A 5,389-nucleotide genomic window follows, 5' to 3' on the forward strand; every position below is an offset into this window, starting at 1 on the left:
AATAAGTGAATTTTGTTAAGCCTTAAATGCTCTCAACTGTTGGTTTTGCTATTATTAGCCTGAAATCAAACACATTATGTTATTAACGTGTTTGCCTTTTCAATTATTTAATTGTTTGGCAACGTGAGAAAATTAATTTGCCCCAACAGGTCAATGAAATTGCTTGTTTTAATTACAAACACACGCACACACCACACACATTGTAATTATTAATCGTTAGGATAATTGATAAAGTGAGACGCTTGGGGATCGCTCAACGGGCACAGGCAGCGTGGCCGAGTGGTCTAAGGCGCTGGTTTTAGGCACCAGTACGAAAGTGCGTGGGTTCGAATCCCACCGCTGTCAAGCGAGAGAGAATCTTTATTTTATTTTATTTTTTACAATGCAGCAATTGAAATTAATTAATCGAAAGCTGCAGCTAGTGTCTCTATATGCAATAAACATTATATTAAGGCAACTAACCCAAACTTAATGTTTGTTTGGTTTATTATATGCTAAAAGTTGCTCAAACAGTCTAAACTTTCATATAAAGCAGTATACTATATAAATATTATTAATAAGTGCGTTTTATACTTAGTTTAATTTTATTAATTCAGTACTGTTATATAGCTGATTCATTGCAATATCAAGAAATTCCAAATAGCTTTGCTTTACTTTATTGCTAACAGTTTTTTATTGTCATAAATTTAACAGCGCTGTGTTTCATTGTTAATATAATATGAATAAAAATAAAAGATATAAGCAAAAGTGCAATTTTGCAATAAAAAAGTTACTAATAGCTACGTTTCAGCAATAGAATTAATTTGAATGTCTGTCTTTTGTTATTAATTAACAACAACATTTAATGCTAAGCATAAACATTAAAGCAGTAATTAATACAATAGTTATTAACAATTGCAATTAATTAATTAATTTTTACTCATTTATTTGCCTGCAGTCGGCGCCACAGCAGATGGCGCAACTGTGCACAATTTATGGCTAATTTATGTGCTGCCTGTGTGGTTTGTGTCCTGGCTAAATCCTGTTGTTCTTACAGCGCCGCTAACTTAATTGACAAATTAACAGGCAATTAGCCAAAGCTTTGGCGCTTTAAGCAGCTGGCAAAGCTGTAACTAAGCCAAAGATTAAGACGATCGAAAATGTTTTAAACGCAAGCGAAATGTTTTATCATGCTCAAGCACTTGAGTGGGATTGACAAGGGTTCTTTATGTGTCTGTGTGTGTGTGTGTCTGTGTGGCTACCAAAGTGGCCAAGTGTGTGTGCTTAACAATGACGGGCAACCAATTTAAGCAACTGTCTAAAGCGGCCACTTGAAGCAGCAACCGAAATGCAAACACTAAACGCTCCGCTCAGCTCCGCTCAACTCCGCTCCAGAGCAAATTAGAAAATAAGCAGCAAACTGAATTGGAATTGTAACTGGGGTGTGAAAAATTAGTTACACACATGTGTCTCTCTCTCTGTGTGTGTGTTTCAAAATGGCCGCTGACTCTTGAATTACAATTGAAGTGTAAACGGAGAAGTGTTTGCCCAGCGGACAGCTAAATACTGTTGCAAGCTGAATTTGTGTGTGGCATGCAGCGCGAACTTGAGCGCTAATGATGATGGAAGTTGCGCCTGTGGGTTAATCAAATTCTGAAACGCCCAAGCCGAGCAGCTGGGCAAGCTGCAACTTATGCAAAGCGGCAGCAACAACAAAAGCAATGACTTCAATTAGATGCGGCACAATGTGTGGCAGACGGTGGCGGGTGACTGCAGCCAACCAAAAAAGGGGCGCAGCTTTGTATAAAAAACATGGCAGCGGCAGCAGCCTCTCAACAATTGTGCGGGGTAGGGGCAGCGCCCGTCATCGTCGTCAGCAGCAGCAGCGGCAGCCACTTTCAATTGTGGCAAATTGCAGGCGTTTCCGCTGCTGCCATCATTACTTTATTACTTGAGTTTTGAATTCAACGCTGCCTCCCTTCCACTCACTCTCTCGCTCTCGCTCTCTCTCGCTCACACACTCGCTCTGTTCCTTTTTTGCATACAATTGCTGCTCATTGTATTTTTTTTCTTCTGCTGCTGCTGCTCTTCGTTGCTCTGTGTCATTTTATTTGTTAATTTTCAAATCAAAATTGTGACGCAAATTTGATTAAAGCGCTTTCAAGCTGTGTAAGCTGCTAGGGGCTGGGGGTGGGGGGTTGCAACGCTATACAGTGTCTGCTAATGAGCTATTGACGAATTTACAAAACGAGCTCGAATTCGATCAGTTTGCAGTAAGAAAATAAAGCAATTTATACTAAATGAAGAGCGTTCCATAAGTTAAATAAATAGTTTATATAATATAATAAATTTTATTGTATATAATATAATATAATATAAATTCTATTATATGCACTTTTTATTATTGTAAACTTTAAGCAAGTTGTGTCAAACTGCTTTAGCTTTTATTTATTTTTTTTCTTTTTGATTTTAGTTGCTTTTAGTTTATTGCTTGTTTCTATTTTAACTATTTAAGTTTATTGTATTTACCTGCATACTATTTTGTATTATTAACTTATGTGCTGGCTGCGTTGGCGCTTGTTGAAAATCTGTATAAATAAAAAGATCAAATAGCTTAAACTAACTTTGTTGCAATTTATAAAATATTATTTTAATTGCTTTGCATTGCTATATTTAACTGCAGCAATGTCAATTGCTTAACTTTTAATAAAAGTTAGTTAGTTGCAAAATTTCAATTTTTGCATAACTTTTTTTGAAAAGTAATCTAAAGCAGAAAATCAATTTTAAACCCAAAAAAAAGCGCCGCAGTTGCTTTGATTGTGCGCAAAAGCCAAACAGAAAGATTAATCAAAAAAATATGTGAAAAAAAGCAGAGCAAAAGAAAAAACTGAATGAATGAGTAGCGCGTAGAAAATTGAAAAAAAAAGTAATAGCTGAGCATATATAGAAATATATAATTTGTAGTCTAAAAGCAAAAGCTGCAAGTTGAAATAAAAAGTTGAAGCCGACGGCGCTGAGTTGTGGTTGTTGCTTTAATTAGTTAAACAATTATAATGTAATATATAAATATAAAATAAAATAAAGCAGCACCTTAAGCTTATGCAGCATGTTGCATGCCCCAAATTGCAACAAATTGCAGCTTGGCATTGCTCATGTTGCTCTTAATGAGAATGACTGAATGACTGAGAGAATGAGAATGAGAATGATAATGATAATGATAATGATAATGATGAGGCTGATTTTCATACAAAGGGAGAGAGCGGGGCGCAGACTTGAGTTGGGTTCGAGTTTTCATTACAATTATGCAAATGCGACAAGTGAGTTGCACAAAGCGACACGCCCACATGCCGGCCGCCCACACTTTATGCGCTGTGTGGGCCCCCCCCCCCATTTTGTGCAACAATGCGAAAGTGCAGCCGCAGCCGCAATTTGTGGCATGCAACACACACACAGACAGAGACACACACAGACACATGTGTGTGTATGCCATGGAATTTTGCAATTTGTGCATAATAATAATAATAATAATGATAATGATAATAATAATCGCACTCACATGTAGCTGCATGCCCCAAGGAAAAGCCAAAGAAAAATGAAAAATCAGCAAAGCCAAATGAGAGCCAAGAACTGAGCTGAGAGCTGCGAGCTGCGAGCTGCGAGCTGCGAACAATTGCCGAGCTGCAAGTTACGCTGTAAAAACAAAAGCAAAATTCCAGTGGCATGCCACACACACACTCGGCTCATGTGTGTGTGTGTGTGTGTGTGTGCCATGTGCCTGGTTAATTGCGGTGGTTGCTGCTGCTGCTGCTGGCTGACAAACCAGCAGCCAGTGTGTGGGCGCTGCCACGCCCACAGCTGCTGCTGCTGCTGTTTCTCCACTTGTGAGAATTGTGCAATTTTCAATTATTTTCTTGCTACGTTTTCTTGTTTTTTTTTTTTCATGCACAGCTGAGCTGTTGTGGCTGCCACACAAGAGAAGCAGCAAGAGCAAGAGAGTGGGAGGGGGTGAGGGACTTTTGCATAATTATAAGCTGCGCTTGCAGCGCTCTCAGCCATAAATCATAATTACTGCATATGCATGTGTGTGTGTGTGTGTGTGTGTGTGTGTGTGTGTGTGTGCGCCTAAAATTATGCAATAGTCTGATTAACGCCGCTGCATTTGCAGGACCTTTATGCCATCCTGAGCTCATTAGTTAAGTTCTCAGCTGCATTTTTTATAATGGCAACGTGTAATCTTTTTTATAATACTTGTTATATTCATTTGTTGCTTAACAAAAATATTTACTGTAGTATAAGTGTGCAATGAATTTGCTTAATGCACTTTAAACTAAATTACGCAGTCGCTGGCATTAGCAACTCTTCAGTTATTATATTATATTTTATAAATAAATAAGTAAATTAAATAAATCATAATTGAGCTGTTAGTTGCAGCAGCTATAAGTTTTTTTTAATAATTTCATTTAATAACTAAGCATAGCATAGCAAAGACTTAATTCAAATATAGAGCAAGGCTTAAACTATTTGAAAGCTTCACAGCTGTTTTGCATTTACTTTTAGCATTAACATTATTTTTAATAATGAATTTAACGAAGTAATTAAATGCTTATTTACTATTAAAAAGCACTTACTTTATTTTGAGGGTAAAAGTTTAATTTGAATTGGATAAGGCAAATATATCAAGCTAAGTAAGTTAAGTATTTACGTAATAATAAATTGCTTTATACAATAACATACATAAATCTCATCAAAAAATTAAATATATGAAATAGCTTATATATACAAAAATACCCTGAAGGCCTCAGTTGCTATAGCATTAATTCTAAGTTATAATTAAAATAAATTAATAAAAAATATTATTCCTTTTTTCTGGCAATAACTTGACAATAACATTTTGTAAATTGATCAAATATTTTTATTTTCTGATATTCTCCAATGCTTTTCACTGAGTGCTGCACACTTCAAAGTTAGAAATCAGCTCAAAAAAGTAAACAAAATAGCAGCTCAGGCTTTTTAGCCATAACTTGTTCAAACATTAATCAATGCTGCAAAATTTGCAAAGCTGCGTTATGCTTGTATTAATGCTATAAAGTAAGTTGCAACATTAAATTTATGATTTTACAATTTTAATTAGTAAAGTAAAAAAAATATTGAAAATTCTAACATTGCCAAATTTGAATGCAGTTTTATTCAGCTGCAGCTTAAGCGTTCAGCAAGGCATAAAACTTTGCAATCGAATGAGCTAGAGCTGAGCTACAGCTTTGATTTTTCATAAAAAACAGAGTTTAGTATTTGGTTCATAACTTTGCTAAATAAATTGTTAATGCATAGCATTTTTATTGTGTGTATTAAACTGAAATATTTCAAATCTGATTACATTTGTTAGAGTTAGAGCTTGGCAAAGTTTGATATA

General features: G+C 35.7%; 1 non-coding gene across 1 annotated transcript; it reads left to right on the forward strand.

Annotated features, from left to right (window-relative positions):
* Positions 1–265: 265 nt before the first annotated feature.
* Trnal-uag lies at positions 266–345 on the forward strand. Its single transcript has one exon. It is a non-coding gene; the product is annotated as a tRNA-Leu (tRNA).
* The last annotated feature ends 5,044 nt before the right edge of the window (positions 346–5,389 follow it).

This window comes from Drosophila busckii, chromosome X (assembly GCF_011750605.1).
Source record: "Drosophila busckii strain San Diego stock center, stock number 13000-0081.31 chromosome X, ASM1175060v1, whole genome shotgun sequence".
Classification (NCBI taxonomy): domain Eukaryota; kingdom Metazoa; phylum Arthropoda; class Insecta; order Diptera; family Drosophilidae; genus Drosophila; species Drosophila busckii.